This window comes from Emydura macquarii, unplaced genomic scaffold (genome assembly GCF_026122565.2).
Source record: "Emydura macquarii macquarii isolate MOO-44397 ecotype Brisbane River unplaced genomic scaffold, CSIRO-AGI_Emac_v2 contig_2362, whole genome shotgun sequence".
Taxonomy (NCBI): domain Eukaryota; kingdom Metazoa; phylum Chordata; order Testudines; family Chelidae; genus Emydura; species Emydura macquarii.
In genome coordinates, this window is record NW_027132499.1 from 3310561 (window position 1) to 3329252 (window position 18692).

Consider the following 18692-nt stretch of genomic DNA (forward strand, 5'->3'; position numbering starts at 1 on the left):
TTTTCTGGGGAGCACTTGGCAGTTTACTCAGCATATAGGAAGCATCAAAATCATCATTACTTGGCAGTTTTGATACTGGTACATGTGACACTGATTTTTTTTTTTTTTTTAAACTTGATTCATGATTTTTGAGTGGTTGGAATTGACTGTACTGCTTAAGCCTTGTCTAGTCTAGAAGAAATTGTGCGCTTTTAAAACATGTTGGCTTCCACATCACTATACACAGCATGTGAAATTAAAAACATGTAAGTCTTTGCCAGATCAGGATCTGAGTGCTTATTCGGATGACCTTACTGAATGAGTATTAAGAATGCTTACAACAATTTCCTCTCTGCAAGAAATAATTGTGTTGTCACCAGAGAGGCTGTTTTAACTTTGGTCTGGTCTGCACTACAGAGTTAGGTTGATGCAAGGCAGTTTACATCAACCTAACGACAGAAGTATCTACACTTAAATTTTGCTTCCGCTGACGTAACTGCCCAGCTACGTCCACATAATAACTCACCTACACGAACGGTGTAGAGTCCAGATCGATGTAGTTAAGTTGATGCAGTGTCAGTGTAGACACTGCATTTTTGCATTTGTTGGCTGCTGTCAGCTTTCAGGAACTATCCCACAGTGCCCCACGTTGACAGTACAGTCAATACAAGTGCTCCTGCTGAGGACGCGCACTGTTGATACAAGGAGCAAAGTGTAGATACACACAAGTGACGTAATTACTTCAGTGGCTGTATGCCAACGTAAGTTAGGTCGACTTAATTTTGTAGGGTAGATATAACCTTTGTCTCAGATACCAAATGATACAATTATTAGGAAAAGTGACACAACTGGAAACTGGATTGTGATCTTTAAAAAAACAAAACAAACAAACAAAAACACTAAAAACCCACAAAGCATGGACAAAAGCAAAAATGCAAATCTGTCATGTGGCAAATTTTTACAATTGATACAATGCTTAGAATAGCAGCGTATTAATTACTTTAAAAGTTGCTGCAAGTAAGAGTGTAGGCAGTTTATCAGGGGTTTCTAGCAAGGATTTGTTTATCAAGGTGTCTGACAAATACATGTTTAAGTAAAGATAGTCAGTGATCAGAAGGGCAGTTGTACATATGATTTAACATATTTTTAATAATATAATCCAATTAATGCAGCTTTGTAAACTACATTAGTTGATAATGTGAGGTCAGTACTCGCTGACTGAAAGAAATTACATCACAATGAGCCATGTAACATGAGACAATGATTTTCATATGCAAAAAAAGAGTGTTTCCTGTACAAAAAATATATATATATTCTGTGTAGCATTTTGAAAATGTAACCACACTGTCTACTAGAAAATTGGTTAGTCTCATGCAATGCTTTTGAATGTGTTAAAAATGGGTGAATCCCAGAGAGAACCCAATCTCCAAATAAATAAACAAATCCTTGTATGCTAAGAGAGACTAGTCTTCCTACAGCTGGCTGGTCTGCATTACAAAATTGTATTGGGTTTGAACATGATTGTGATCAAGTTAGCTGACATGATGATGACCGCAATTTGTCCTGCTCCACATTGGCTGGGTCAATCTTGATCAGCATTATGTCAGCTAATTCTTCATGGTCACATTTCAACAGACAAGACAAGACAAGACAGACAAGCCCCCTTTAGGTTTACTCAGTATAATTACATCTACTTAAAGGACAAATGAAGGGGGGAGAAAGTCCAAGCAGACACCATAAGGTCATAGCATATTATCCCCACAAACAACTAAAATAGTTAATTCCAGTTTTATTGGATGCCATTACATAATTTGACTCAAATATCACAAGAGTAGTGTTTCCTTGAAAACGGGGAAGAAAAAAATGGGAGGTAGGGGGAAATGGTGTAACTGTCTTTCTTATTTTAATTATTTTATTTTTAATTTTAACCTTTTCCATGTTGTCACGGAACCATGGGTAGTGCTCTCAGACGGCTTTCTAACAGTCCCTGGGTGGACCCCTTTAGAGTGTTAACCCCCTTAGGGTCACACTTTCTCACTGGGGTTTCACTACTTCCTGGGACCGCACTTCTGAGCCCCATGAGCTCCCTCAATGAGTCCACTTGAATTGGACACCTGGGGAAGGTTTTCATCCAAAGGGACCAACATATCCCCCAACCTCTTTAGTCTGAAGTGACTCTCAGGTAGTATTGTAAACACAGAAGATATAGAGCATAGAAAGTATTTGGTTAGCACAGAGAATGGAAAAGTTACTGCATATTTCATCAGGGTATATCCAGAGCCCCGGTGGGCTCAGAGCGCTCTCAAGAGTCCTCTCTTTTTTTCCCTCCAGTCCAGAAGCATGTCACCAGCAGCCCACAACCCACAGGTTGTCAGCATCCTAGTCCCTTCTCCATCTTTTGTTCCTCTTCCAGGGCAAACAGGGTCACCTGGTCTCCTGAGTCACTTTGTTCTTCAGCTAGTCAAACCAGCTGGCTTCCCACAGAGGGTTAGGGTCATCAGTTTCTAGGTAACAAATTGCTGGGCTATTGTCTGGGCCCAGACCCCATCTGGATCTCTGGATATGTCTGCAAGGAAAACACCTTCCCTCCCACACACTTCGTTAATCATGCAGCACATAAGGGAAACTGAGACACACACAATATTCACACACAATATTCTGAAAAAATCCCACTTCGTCACACATAACCCATTTAAATCACTTGTGCAGTTGTGAGTTGTAGGAACGTTCAGTGTGGTGGAGATACAATGATACCCAGAAGGCTAATAATGAGCCATGCCTGTTTACCTATAATCTGTTTGGTGAGCACTATGGACATGGGTTAGAGGGATACAATCATGCTGCAAGGCCCTGAACCTGCAACAATTAAGCACATGCTTAACTACATACCGTAAATAGCCCCACTGATTCATAGTGCAGGTAGCTAAGCATGTGCATAAGTCTTTACAGGATCAGGGCCTTCCTTGGTATGGTCATATCTGGATGGTCAGATATTGTGTGGGTTTTTAATGAACATAAATTAACACCCTGTGGACAATACTGGAAAAGGATGTTTTTAAAAGTACCTCACCCCCTCAAAAAAGAACAACTTTCTCACACTTTATACAGGCAGAGTGAATTTCAACTGTAGCAGCATCAGCTGAAAATGTTCAGGAGCATGTGAATACAACTGAATGCCCAGTCAGAGGTGCAATAGCCAGCTTTAGGTATGCAGTTCAAGTCCAATTTTTTTTTTGTGCGTGTTATGTTGCCTCGCTCATTCCATAACTCAGGGCCTGAGCCCTGATTCCGGAAGGAATGTAAGCCTGTACGTAACTTAAGTCAATGAAACTTAAGAACATGTTAAAGAACGTTTCTGCATGCTTTGTCTTTGTTTTCTGCTTTGCTTTGTCTGCATATGCTTAAGCCCTTTTTCAGAATTGTGCACCTGGCCCTAAAGTCATTCGAATCATGCCCTGATTCTATTACAAAGGTAAGATTTATATATTGTTTCCCAAGTTATCAAATTCTGAAATGCATTGATGAGAATGTATAACACCTTTATGAAATCCTATTTTAAGACCAGGAACTATCCAGAAAAAATAGTTTCAGTAATAGCAGTCTTTACAAAAGTGATAGAAACATGATGTACTCTATGAACCACTCTGAAATTACTTCTGTTTTTGTTGTCCTGCAGGCAGCTTTGGCAAAGAGGATAAACTGGTTTTAATCTATTTTGCTTTGAATTTTAAAAGGAATCTAAAGACCAAAAAAAACCCAACAGTAATTTAAAAGCCCTCACAATGACTTACATAAAAGCTGGTAAACCCATTATTAATAATAAATTTCATGGAGTGATTTTATAATTAAATTAAATGAACAAACTGAGATTCAAGACAGTTACTATAATTGAGCCTTCTAAGCCCTAAATAAAAGAAACACATTTCAATGGTAAGGGACTGAGTCATAGGCAGTCTTGCCTAGCGGTCACAATCGGGCTGGTGTCCACAAGTCAAGGATGGCTACGAGGCAGTATTCAGAGCAGGGATTGGAGTAATCGCTAGAGCCAGGATCAATAAGCAAGAGTCAGGGTCCGACTCAGTGAAGCTTGTAGACCAGAGATCAGAGTTAGTTAACAAGCTGGAATCAGAAGGCAAGAGTCAGTCAGGGTCAGCATCAGGCTGGGGTTAGAGACTGGAGATCAGAAAGCAAAGTGAGATCTGGCATCACAACAGGCCAAAAGTCTGTGAGCATGGGACAATCCAAGGGCTGCAGAAAGCTATCATTCTGGATTATTTGGGAGGGAAACCGTGTGGTGCCTAATCTCCACAGTGGTCCTCTGCATGGTCTTTGGTGATGAAGTGGGAACATCAGCTATCCCCAGTTCTGCAGCTCTCGGTTCTAGTCCCATAGATTCTTATATTGAGTGCTTAATTTGTGCCAGGGCTGAGCTCTAGCACCTCTAGGCTTGGCAGTTTATAGTCCCAGCCCTCTGGGTTTGCCACATGATTTATGAAAGTACAAAAATTGCTTGAGCCTCAGCATCTCTTTCATTACAAATTATGCACTGCTTATATGAATATTGAGTGTCGCAGCAAAAGTCTTTCACCATAAGAATATGAATCTCTGTTATACGTACCTTGATGAATCAGATACATAATTAACATGTATCAAAGGCACAGTAAATTCAGTTAGTTTCCCAAATAACATGCAATATTCAATGCAGAGGAACATACAATTAAAAGTTTAATTTACTTTCACAAATAACAATATTTGTAAAACAGGAAACTCACACAGGAAAAACACATAACCCAAAAAAGCTACCTTTACTTTAATGCTAAGTAACTGGAAGGCAAAGTCTTAGCCCCAGTGGTCTCACACAAGAAAATATATGTGTGTCTGACTTTGGTAGCCTAGTAGTTCCTGCTGTTATTTGATTGTCAGATATTCGGTCTAGGTTTTTCTTAAGTGAATGATATCTCACTGTGACGCTTAAGATCTAAGGATTCCTATATTTCCACTTCATCATCCATAGCAGCTCACAACCATGTCTAAGACATAATCATAATTTTCATCAGCTATGGGTAATTCAGTCATCCTAGTCTCATGCCAATAAAACATTTACATCACATCACACCATTATGTATTCTGTGACAAATCTTAAAGCACCCCAGTGCCTCCTGATCTGTTCAGGCCTGACTGATTCTCAGGAGGTCATGATAGTACAGTAAGGGGTGCAGAGTACAGAGGGTCTTGAGTAGTCAGGAAAGCCCAGATCCACCAAGGCGGTTAGGCTTCTACCTGCCACTGAAGTCTGTATATTTTTGGATCTGGCCCAAAGTACTTTGGACATTTGTGACGTTCCCCTCTGTAATCTGGACTGTGTATTGCTGTGTCACCTCACTCTTGGAGCCTGTCTTATCTTGCCCTGCTGTGCGAACCCCCATTTCTGGGTCAGCCCACACACAGCCTACAGCAAGAAAGCTACTCTCAACTTAAGTGAGTGAGTGCTTCTGGCCAGCCACTCTTGGGATTATGCATTTGTATGAACCCAGCCAACACTACAAGTCCCAGATGCAACCCTAGAAACTGCCGTCTTACAATGTTCAGTGCTGCCCACTGCACGCTGCAAGCTCATTGGTTCATCAATTTATCAAAGAAATTGGTAGGCACCAGCTTTGTCACTTCAAATGGAGTCTTAACATACCTTAAACCACGTGCACTGCTTTAGATAAAACAAACAAATTTATTAAGTACAGAAAGATTTTAAGTTATTATAAGTCAGAGCAAAGCAGATCAGATTTGAACAAAAGTAAATAAAAGGCAAATTTCATTCTAAACTAAGCTTAACATTTTCAGCAACCTTACAGTCTTAGATGATTTTACGGCAGACTGCTGGTCTGCCTCCAGACAGGCTCTCACCTGGGTCGGCATTTCAGTTGCTTGGTGGTGTTTGTAGATAGAGGTGGAAGAGAGAGAGAGAGACTGCAAAATGTATCTCCTTTTTAACATGTTCCTTCGCTCCCCCCTCCCTCCCCTTCCGGGGCCACACCCCACTTTTTGGGATCAGGTGACAAACTGTCCTTTTATGACTTCCTCCATACCTGAGTCAGTGAGTATCCCCTTCCCTTATCAATGCTTAGGCTAGACCATTGTTCCTGGAAGAGCTGGTTTGTTTTGTGCATGCCTTTATGATGTGCGAACTGCCTCTCTGCTCTTGGAGGGTTTTGCCTAAATTTGCTTCAAGCTATGAAACACGTTTGGGAACATTACATATCGAAGCCTCATCACCATATATATGACATTGTAAAAAACATATTACTATAACAATAATGATCAGTATGTCATGAGCATTCCAAAAACATCTTACATGACATACTTTGCATTAAACAATACACAATTACCTTATAAGAGTGATCATGGGTGATACACAATCACACCATAAGGGTGTATATAGGGGTGCAATGTGTCACTATATTTCACCTGTTGTCTGCGGATCCTGACCCTCACTTCCCCATGCAGGATCCATAGAGGCCACTACTATCCTGGGGTAGCAGAAGCCCCCACAGAGTCACTTGTGTGGGTTGAAGAGAGAAAAGTGTTTAGGTATCAGAGTGTCCATTGTGAACTTCCCAAAAACTTGCTCATAGGATATTAGGAATTTTAGAAATCAGGAAACATCAGGGGCCTGCTCTCCTTTTCCCAGAGAATGGCGTGTTTTTAGGCCAGTCAGATTGCCAGTTCAATCTTTATATATAACATCACATATATATGCTACTACCAAAAAAAAAAAAAAGGATGCAACGTGACTAAGGCTTGGTCTACACTGGTGACGGAGGTCAATGTAACGTCACTGACATCTATCTCCTAAAACCTGCGTCTACACTGGCACAGTAGTTCATCGACTTAAAGCACGGCAAAAGTAGATGTAATAAAACCACCTCCACAAGTGGTGTAGCGCGTAAATCGAATTTCATGGATCAATTTTGCATCAGTGTAGACAGAGCGTAACGTAATTTGACGTTAATGGCCTCCGGGAGGTGTCCCATAATGCCCCATTATGACTGCTCTGGACATTCGCGCTTTGCTGTTATGTGGCCATGAAAACCGGAAATGGCCCCTCCCCTCATGCCCTGAGAAAATTTGAATTTTCATTTCCTGTGCAGCCAGCATGGAGAGAGCTTTGTAGCTGGACTCGTCATGGCTACTGCAAGACCCAAACGTGCTCCAGCATGGAGTCAACCAGAGGTCTTAGATCTCATCGGTCTGTGGGGCAAGGAGTCCTTTATGGCTCAGCTCAGAGCCAGCAAAAGAAATTTGGACATTTATGGGAAGATATCCCAGGGCATGCTGGAGAAGGGACACAACGGATGCGCAGCAGTGCCACGTGAAAATCAAAGAGCTACGACAGTCATATAAAACAGCCAGGGAAGTTAACAGCCATTCTGGCTCCTTGCCCATAACATGCCGCTTCTATGAGGAGCTGCATGCAATTCTTGGCAGCGACCCCACCATGGTGCCACCATGCAGCATCGATACCTCTGCTGCATCCCAGTCCATGGAGAATGATGAGGACTTCGTGGACGAGGAGGAGGAGAGCAGCGTGTCCATTCTCCCAGACAGTCAGGACCTATTCCTGACCCCAGAGCAGTCCAGCAACACACAGGACAGCAATAATGATCCTGGAGAAGGCACATCTGGTGAGGTTTTTTTCTTCTTAGCAGTTATGTCCTTTTAAGTGGGGGGAGGGGATTTCAGGGGTTTAGCAGACTTTACTGGCGGGGTTACTCCTGAAACAGATTATTTATGTGCAGAGGTATGCTCCGAGAATCATCTGTTGATATCTCAAGGAAACTTTCATGTAGGCAATCTGTTATCCTTTGCACAAGGTTTCGGGGGAGGGCAGCCTTGTTTCTTTCTCCACGGTAGGATACTTTGCTACGCCACACTGCAATCAAGTGAGCCGGAATCATGGTGGAGCACAGCATAGCGGCATAAGGGCCAGGCCGGTACCCCGCTGCATGGAGCAAATCTTCCCTTTCCTCATGCGTTACTCTCAAGAGACTGATATCACTCATGGTCACCTGGGGAAGACGGCGCATGTTTAAAGTACCTGAGTTACACAGCCGATACCCTGTACCTCTCTAGTCCTCCTTTTATTGTCCTGACTCACTTAAATAATTTCACCATGGTATATGACGTGACTATTAACCCACCCTCGTTGTCCTCAGCTACACTGTGGCCACCTCTTCCCAAAACGGTCATCTTAATTAAACTGTGGTGCCTGGTCAGCCCTCTCATACAAGACATTTGAAATCAGCTTTTTAGAGATAATTAATCTTCTCTAAAGCAGAGTAAAGTGCCCCTGGCTTACCATCTCTGTAATGACACAGCGAGCCTACCCTTCTGAGATGCTCGTAATGGAATGCGGGTCTGGCTTAGCTTTGTGCACACTAAGGGGAGTATTTTATACATTGTTGCATTTGCTTCAGTTTTCTGTGTCTGCAATGGCAACGTTGTGCTTTTCTTTTTGTTCTGTAGACACCTCGGCCTTGGCACCCCCCTCTAGAACTGCTACGGAAAGACTATTGCAGATCAGAAAGAGGAAAAAAAATCAAGGGAAGACATGTTTGGCGAGCTCATGAACGCCTCCACAACTGCTGAGACAGAGCTCCAAGTGTGGCGGCTGACCTTGTCCCAGAATATGGACATGGACAGGGAGAATCGTAGAGCAATGTAGGAGCATGAGGGCAGTACCACGCAGGAGATGCTGCGAATCATGCACGATCAGGCAGACATGCTCATGCAGCTTGTGGAGCTTCAGGAGGAGCGGCATCCGGACAGAGTCCTGCTGCAGCCCTTCTAGAACGCTCCTCCACCTGTGGCTTTGCTGCCCTCCCTCTCCCCGACCCCCAAGCGGTCTCGGAGGAGAATGGCCAGGCTGCAGTACGTGGTGCACTCCACCCCGGTGGAGGCGAGCAGAAAGCAGCGGCGGCCATGCTGACATCTGTCCTGCAAGCAACCATGCTACCCTTTGAGTCTGTGAATGAACACTTACCCCCCACTTACCCCCCACTTATTAATTCATAGCCTGTTTGGGGAGGGTTTTGGAGGGTACTGATATTGATGGTAGGGGGGATGGTAAGCAAAGGCACAAAACATACAGAAACAGAAATCATTACTGCGTCTCATTGCAAAATCTGGTTTTCAATACTTCTCGAAGGCAGAGTGCCCCACTGTTGGCTCTGAGCTTATTGCTGCCATCTGGCTGCTCAAAAGTGGCGGCCAGTCTTTCTGCCTCCACAGCCCAGCCCAGGGGGAACCTTTCCCCCTTCGCTTCACACACATTATGAAGAACACAGCACGCAGATATAACTGATGGGATGTTCTTTTCACTCATGTCCAGCCTAGTAAGGAGACTTCTCCATCTGGCCTTTAAATGCCCAAATGCACATTCCACCATCATTCTGCAAGTGCTTAGCCCGTTATTAAAATGCTCCTTGTCGCTGTCAAGGTGCCTGGTGTATGGCTTCATTAGCCGAGGGGGCAAGGGATAAGCAGGATTCCCCAGGATCACTATTGGCATTTCCACACCCCCGATGTGTATTTTTTGGTCTGGGAAGAAAGTGCCCGCCTGCACGTTAGAGAACAGCCCCAAGTTCCTAAATATGTGCGCGTCATGCCCCTTTCCAGACCACCCCACATAGATGTCGGTGAAATGACCCTTGTGATCCACAAGGTCCTGAAAGACCATGGAAAAGTACCCCTTGCAGTTTATGTACTCGGTTGCTAGGTGTGCAGGCGCTAAGATAGGGATGTGCGTCCCATCAATGGCCCCCCTGCAATTTGGGAACCCCATCACAGCAAACCCATCCACTATGTCCTGCACATTTCCCAAAGTCACTAGCCTTTGTAGCAGAAGTCTATTGATGGCCCTGCACATTTGAATCATGGCAGCTCCCACTGTAGATTTACCGACTCCAAACTGATTCCCAAGCGAGCAGAAACAGTCGGCAGTTTCTAGCTTCCACAGAGCGATGGCCACTCTCTTCTCCACCATCAGAACTTGTCTCAAGCGAGTATTAACGCGCTTCAGGGAGGGGTACAGCTCCATGCAAAGTTTAAGGAAAGTGGCCTTTAGCATACGAAAGTTCTGCAGCCACTGGTCATCATCCCACAGCTACATAACGATGCAGTCCCACCAGTCTGTGCTTATTTCATGCGACCATAACCGGTGCTCCACGGACTGCAGGTGATGCATTACAGCCTGCAGTAATTGGGATTTGTTCTGCTTGATGTCTTGTAGCAGGGCAGCCTCGGTGACATCGCTGTTGTCTGTGCTTCGGTTTCTTGCTCTCCTTTGAAAATATTCCAGGATAAGCCATGATGTATTTGTGATGCTCAATAATAGTGCAGAGTTGAGCTGGCTCCATGTCTCCACAACAATGGTGAGCGCGCGGCATAAACAAATGGCGTGAAAACCAGTTTCCTGTTCCTTTGGGGCAGGAAGGGAGGGGGAAGGAGCGTTGCATCATGGGACAATGAAACTCGTCCCTACAGCCCCCGCGGCTAGCTGCACTGTGAGATAGCAACCCACAGTGCACTGCTTTGAATGTCGACACAAGCATGGCGAGTGTGGACGCATGAGCCTGGTACAAGGAGCAGAGTGTTGACACGCTCTAGTGACTTCTAAAAATTGGTGGGTGAAAGTCAATTTTAAGTAAGTTGACTTCGCTCTGCAGTGTAGACATAGCCCCAGTTGAAATATAATACTTACAATACATTGTTAATCAACCAGCAAATAAGCACATTATAAACCAGGGACTATATCATGCCATTGTTGTACAAGCAAAACTCCCTGTTAAAATCAATGGGGAGTTGTGTTTAAAAATCATTGGTATTATGGTCTTGTGGACTGTATTTTACCTCAGACACAATTTGGAATTCTAATTAGCTTGTTGTATCACTTGATTGAAATATTTTCCTTACCTTACAATTTCTTTTGTCTGAAGTACTGCACTACAGCATTTTTCCTGAACTTCTGTGTTGTGTCCTATGCCTAAATCAGAAGTAATTCCAAAATGGTCATTTAAGAGACATACAGCAGAAAAGACCTGCTGAGCAATAAATGCACCAGCAATAAATTCTTCCAAGCTTTAGAGCTGTACAGAAATGCATACATGTTTAATTGTTTTTCTGCAAAGTAGGAAGAGTAATGCACAATAGATGGGTGTTCCTATTTCCTCTTTGACGGGCAATAAATTGAACTAGTAACAGTGAAGAACTTTTTATCATCCTATTTCACTGATTCATCCTCTCCTACAGCTTTTTTCTCCTTACAGTAAAAAAATAAAATAAAACCCCTGTACAGCTAAATGGTGAATCTGCACCACTTATGACAAATGGACTTTGTCATTGATTTCAGTAGTTATAGGATCAGGTCTATTTTGATTAGAAAATACTAATCACTCAGTCAAAACTAGCTAAATATGCAGAAGTTTAGACGTCCCCAAATTTACTTACTTTCCTCAGAAGAAAATGGAGTGTTCCCAAAGGAGCATAAATTTGTATGGAAGACTGACAGTGACCATTCAGGTACCTGAACAAATAATTAGCTAGAGGTTATCTCTCCCAACTAAAAATAATTCTAAAATGTGGGGAAGTTTTGCAGACTGCAACACTTTTTCACATCAGTAAGTGAAATCAATAGGACTACGCATGGATTGAGGTGCTGTTCATCATAAAGAAGAGTATCAGAAGCTGGCCCTCTAAAATCAGGCTCTTAAGTAATAAGCTTTCTGCTTCAATGTCTGATTCAAATCTCACTTGCAGTATTCAACATTTCCTGTCACAAGCTATAGTGTGGGTTCTGATGCCACTCATCTAACTAAAAAATTAAAGCCATATCTTTATGCCCATTTATTTCATAATTGAAATTATTATTTAAATATTACTCTTAATTAAATGAGATCTAGGAATAAATATCTAACCCATGAAGAGCAAGTACTTAATACAAATTGAAAGACATTTGTGCTGGCTCCAAGTATGAGAAATAAATTCAGCCTAAATCCGACGATACAGCTATCTACAAAAGAGGTTACTGAATGATTTGTTGTGTAATTATTTTATAAATGTTAGACATGTCATTTAGATCAGTTGATACCACAATCTATAACAAATTAGTGTTGTGTTAACAACTAAGTTTGACAGCCATACTCCATAACCTTCTGTAATAGTTTTAACTGAAATTTTTAGTCTAACCATTGTGCCCTCATCTGAAACACCAAATTAGGTTAATGCAATTTTCTAAAAGCTAATAACAAGATTTCCAATATTAATGGAAACGTACATTCTAATTAAGTAGAAAGTGCCATCCTGAAGCCAGCCACCTCATGCTGGGATCCTATCTGATCTTGCAAACTGCACAGGGTCAAACTGAATCAGTTCTTGGATGGGAGAACTCAAAGGAAAACCAAGGTGCAGGAAACGTTGGGTTTGATTTGGTAGATGGCACTTTTGTCTCTGTGTCTGTATCATACCAAACTTCTAGCATCATGTTGGAGGACTTCTGCAGTGATAACTGGGACTGGTTTGCAGTTATTAAAGATCTCATGTTGCTTTTGTGTGTAAGAGTAGATGTGTCTATTCTGGTCCCTTGGCCAAATTGCAGGTAGGTCAAATTTTTATTTTGATATTTCAACGTAAAAATACATTCAGGTGCATAACTTAAAACGTCATTTAGGCATTTAGATATCAAGGTGATAGACATTGGGTATTGTGGGATACTTAGATTGTTGAAGTGGTGATAAATTTCTTTTTTCACCTCATTTTCTTAAGAAGCTTTGTACACTCTTCTCACATGGACACAGTCAAGATTATCCACTTTCATCATTTCTGTGTTGTACTCATAACTCAGTCTATCTAGAATTAGACACAACCACTACAGAAATGCCAAATCTAGTAAAACATATCTCTAAATTCCTTATTAGCAGTATAGGTGAATATCGCAACAGCACATCTGCACCTCACAGATTCCACTGGCTCCCAATTTGGTTCAAATAGTAATTCCAAGTCTTAGTCCTATTATACAAGGTATCGCCTGGAGTTACCAAATACTCCAGAAATTATCTTCCATAATACCCTCAGGTGAATAGGTCCAGGTTTGGACTACTTGGCAGTGAGGAAAAAAATCCTTGGTTTAAGAATCCCTATTGTAGAACTTTTTTCTAGATATCTCAGACTAAGGCCATGACAGGCAATGAACTGATCAAGGTGTAAAACACACCTTTCCATTTAAGTTTTTCTACAGTATAGATGCGTCATTTTGTTTGTTTGTTCATTCATGCATTTGTTTATTTTAAATCACAGCCTCACGAAGTCCAGAGAAACACAGTAAGAAAAATCTGTCTTTATTGTTGTGGTATTATATCATTTTATACAGTATGTCCTGAAAATACCCCTCCACATTCCTTAGAGTGTGATAGAAGTTTTTAAAGGTGCAGAAGTATGGAAAGTTTAAACTAAAAGAACTCTTACAATGGTGTATGTCCTTTGCACCCCATTCAAGACCAGAAAAGCATTTGTAGATTTATTTGGAGATACTGTAAGCTCTTTGATTAAGGAGATTGGATTAGAGTGCAGGAATGTTCAACCATTTCGTATTAATGGTGCACTTGTCAACCATGGTTGTCTGTTTGAAAGGTATAGGTACTGCCCATCCAGCAAAGCATTTAAGCACTAAGTTAACTTTAAGCATGTGAGTAGTCTCATTTAAGTGTTCAACTACATAAAGAACATGCTTAGGTGCTTTGATGGACTGGGACCCAAACGTCAACTTTCCTTCCACTCCTTGTGGTCATTGGGTTTTTCATGTGCTCCTTTCTCACTGCAGCCCACATGTTGGCAGAACATTTTGGGAGTGGGCCACCTTCTATCATACCCATTTGATCCAATGCTCCATATCTTTTTGCCCTCTTTCTGAGCAGAATTTATAAACAAAGTTAGTTTTCCTAATCTATGAGAATGGTCCATAGGTATTAATTCCATCCCAGCATAAACACAAATATCTATTTAAAAAATAACACTATTGCAAACCTGATAGAAAATCAAAGCAAATCAAAGTGAAGTGCTATAGACTTACATAATTTTATTAATGTCTGGTCAGAAACCACTAGTAGTAAGTCAAATAATAATATGCTAATATTGTAGCATTCTGTTAATTTTATGAACTTCATCAACAATATAACTTTAGCTCTGCGTTTAGTAAGTGGTTCAAGAACACTGTATGGTGTTTTTTTTCTTTGCTCGTACAATTTACTCCATTTTTGTCCATGGAGAAAGGGTGCAGTTTTGTAGTCAGAGTGCATGAATGGGAGCCTGGATGTTTTTCACTCTGGCACCAACTCCTTGACATGTCTTTGGATTTGTCTCTCTCTCTCTCTCTCATTTAGTTTCCTTGTATACAATATGGGAACAATAATACATACCTCACAAGCATCTTGTGAAGCTAAATTAATAATTGCAAAGAGCTTTAATATCCTTTGAAAGAAATTACTATGTATATGTGCAGTAGGAGTATTTTATGATATTCACAATAGGATGAACATTAAATTTCATCTGGGATTCTCTCCTTCCCTGTTTCCTAGAATGTGTTTGTAATTAGAATTGAAAGGCCTATAGTACTCGATCCCGTACAAGTGGAAGGTTTAAACTAAATTATTTCTCTCACTCTTATTTTTGCATATCTATGGACTCTGATATTTTGTTTGCATTTGTTTCTTTATGTATAGTACTATATGTGTATATCCATATATAGAGAGAAATTTTGAATAAATATGCTGTGTAGTCTCTTTTACACTGTTTCATCTGTAGGAGCTTTGTGCCAAGAACAAATGGTTCCTTTCCCTTCCCCCTCCTGTCATTCCTACAGTTCATGGGAGTGGACTTTTCACCCATGTAGTGGTGATAAGTTCCTGAAGCCAGCTTGTTTGAAATCTAAATGCAGAAACTGAAACAATAGCCTGCTGTGAGGTAAAGTGTCTTTTTCCAAAGTCTCTCCTCTGTACTTATACTGTAAGTGTTTCGATCTTATACAGTTGTAAGCACATTCTTGGCACTTAACAAATTATTAATAATAATGTATCAGAATGTCTTATTTTCCACAGTGAAGTGAAGCAGTTTATGTTTTATAACAAAAAAAAGGAAGTTGGTTGTTGAAAGATTCTGATCAGTCAAATCTACAAAAGATAGTCTAGCAACTGTAATGACAAACTAAGACTGTAACATGTGAATGCACTGTGTAAGTAGTACACTACTGTAATACGTTATGAAATTTCCTGCCTAGAATGAGTTAAAAAGAACATAAAATCTTATCTGGACTCTTAAAGCAGTAGAAACAAGTAAGAAAGCAGTGAGACTCTGAGTTATTCTGTTTTCCTGCTGTGTAATAGTGTGATTTTTTTCCTCACCACTTAAACCCTTGTGTGTTCAAAAAAGTGATATTAAAAGAATATGTAATTTTGATTAGAAATTCTGTTTAAAGACTCAAAAGCTGTGGGCTGTTAAAGAGTTATAAAATAAGCTCTCTAACAAACTTGTGGTTTTGAAGTAGCTTTCCTAATTCTGATTGAATGGGTTATGTTGTGTAATGTGATCTAATGCAAATCCTTTGGTTCAAAGGAGGAAATACATGAACTGAAAAAATTAATTATTTAAATTGTACTCACAATTAGTAAGTTTAGACTCTATCTTCAATAATTCCATATGCTTTCGGATTTACTTTGGCTAATGAAAGTTAAGACCATGTATTATGGGGAATATCCATTGATGGAAATAATTGAGAAAGAAAAGTGAGGTGGGTGTGATAAAGGAGCAGAAATGGAAAGTGTGTGGCTTCCGTACCCCTGTATTCACCCTTTACACACTATTGCAATAATATTTGTACAAAAGTATGCCGTGACGAGTTATCATATAAAAGCTAATAAACAGTGGTTATTCATATCATTGTAAAATACATGTGTTAATGGTATGTGTGAACTTATTAATTCCCTCTGTATGATGTTACTAAAACACATTTAAGGTCATAGGTAAAGGTAATAAACAGTTATGTCCTAGTGAAAGGAATGTAGGTTTACCTCAATTTACATATTAACAGTAAATACAGCCATCAAGCTAAACCTGCAGAGGTTATCTGATACTGAACTCGAAAGGCAAAGAATTAACATGGCTCCTGCACCCCAAAGAGACACAGGAGCCTTAATCCCCAGGAGACCTTCCTGACTTGTAAGACAAAGACATTCATTTTGGGAATATAAGGAACAGAGAGAGAGATTCCATTTTTAACCTTCACCTTATGAGACAAAGAAATCAAGGGATTTGATCTCTGATATGGGTCCTGGCCAGGCCAGCCAATAAAAAGCTGGAAAGGAGAGAGTGAATGAGAAAAAAACATCTTGAACAAAGACTGTTCTTGTTAGATTAAGTTTTAGACTTTTAGATGCGGGCTTTCACTATTATTTGCTTGTAATGAGCTCTAACTTTATCTCATTTACTTGGTATCACTTAATCCAGGCTGTTTTGTTAATAAATGTGTTTAATTTTTATTATAAACTAATTCAGTGTCTTGTTTCAAGGGAAGGGGATATTTATCCTGGTTAAATTAACAGAGCAACAAATTTAATATCGTCTTTGAATGCACATGAACTGGGCAGTACAGAGAAACATCTCTGAGGAGCTTGGGGGCTGGAGTTTACTGATTGTTACCTGCTAGTCGAGATTTGGGCCAGGAGAACTTTGAGGAGTTTGCTGACAAGGAAGACAGTCTGGTGTGGCAGAGAGCTGACACACAGTCTAATCACCAACAAAACTCACTCTTACTGAAGCAGAGAGGTAACACAGTGGCTCACAGATTTGGATGTCCCCAAGAGCATGTTACGGAAAGGAGCATAGTTCTTACACATTTGTTTTTTGTTTCTTTTTAATACTGGATATTTTTTTAACAAGAAACCTCCCTAACAAACTGTCCTTAATTACTATAACCAAGATAGAAAATGTGCTTTAAACCTTTTTATATAGCAATTTTTTATGTTTCATTGTCTTCAGGCAAAACTGGAGCTAGGACTGCATCTCAGTTTATGCATATACGTGTGTTTCTAGAATTACACATACACGTGTGATTTTTTTTTCACCTCTCTTTTTTCCTAATCTTTCTTTTGTATTGATTATCTTTGTCAAAATAGTGGCAGGAACAGCCCAACATATAGCTGTTAATACTTGTGCTTCATTCAAAAGGAGAGAAAAAACTATCAGTCTGCCTGACCTTTTGTTGCCAATTCTCACAACTTTATCATGAGTCTCTTGGTGTTTGATGTTTTACTTATTAGCTTAGCTTTTGGAATCATTTGAATATGTGAGACTCTCATCTCACCATCTCATCTTTCTTTCTTTCTTTCTTTCTTTCTTTCTTTCTTTCTTTCAGTAAGATTCTATTACAGATGGTCGCAAAATAAAGCTAGAAAAATATGAACACTAAAGGTTCAAATTCTAGAAGACAAATAAAAAGACCCCAAAAATACTTTTTTTTAAAAAATCTTGTGATTTTGGTGGCCTGACTCATGGTTTTTGAGTGATTGGGGCTGGCAATACTAAAGATTTAAAACGCAAAATTTAGTGTTATAAATTACTGCCAACTTCCTCTTCCATTAATTTAACCTTTCCTGCGCCTTCCTCAAAGTCTTATACATTTAGGGCTATATTTTCAAAAGCTTTGTACATCTAAATTGGAGATTTGTGCCCCGGAAATCAGGCACAAAGTGCCTTTTGAATATTTTCAAAGAGTGCAGAGAAATTGCTAGTGAATTGCATCCAGCAAAAATTGTCTCTACCTAGATGGGTGTACCCAGAAATATGTATCCACCATGGACTTTTCACAAGGATGCACCAAGGGGCATAATTTCTGAAAAAAATTGGGAGGAAGGGCAAGCTTGTGTCAGCATATAGAATCACAGGGCTGGAAGGGACCTCAAGAGGTCATCTAATCCAGTCCCCTGCACTCATGGCAGGACTAAGTAATATCTAGACAATCTCTGACAGGTGTTTGTCTAACCTGCTCTTAAAAATCTCCAATGATGGAGATTCCACAACCTCCTCAGGCAATTTATTCCAGTGATTAATCACCCTGAGAGTTAGGAATTTTTTCCTAATGTCCAACCTAAACCTTGCTTGCTGCAGTTTAAGCCCATTGCTTCTTGTCCTGTCTTCAGAGGTTAAGAAGAACAATTTTTCTCCCTCCTCCTTGTAACAACCTTTTATGTACTTGAAAGCTGTTAACATGTCCCCTCTCAGTCTTCCCTTCTCCAGGCTAAATTAACCCAGTTCCCTCAGTCTTGCCTCATAGGTCATGTTTTCTAGACCTTTAATCACTTTTGTTGCCCTTCTCTGGACTTTCTCCAATTTGTGCACATCTTTCCCGAAATGTGGCGCCCAGAACTGGAAACAATACTCCAGATGAGGCCTAATCAGCACGGAGTAGAGCGGAAGAATTACTACTCGTGTCTTACTTACAACACTCCTGCTAATACATCCCAGAATCATGTTTGGTTTTTTTGCAACAGTGTTACAATGTTGACTCATATTAGCTTGTGATCCATTACAACCCCTAGATCCCTTTCCACAGTACTCCTTCCCAGGCAGTCATTTCCCATTTTGTATGTGTGCAACTGATTGTTCCTTCATAA

At 40.5% G+C, this 18692-nt stretch overlaps 1 protein-coding gene across 1 annotated transcript in view; it reads left to right on the plus strand.

The window, feature by feature from the left end:
* The window catches only part of STS (steroid sulfatase), a 158484-nt gene that overhangs the window by 1258 nt on the left and 138534 nt on the right, over positions 1-18692 (plus strand). The window contains exon 2 of the mRNA XM_067561000.1: positions 3088-3185. The gene's annotated coding sequence lies outside the window, so the exon portion shown is untranslated. The remainder of the gene's footprint in view (positions 1-3087; positions 3186-18692) is intronic.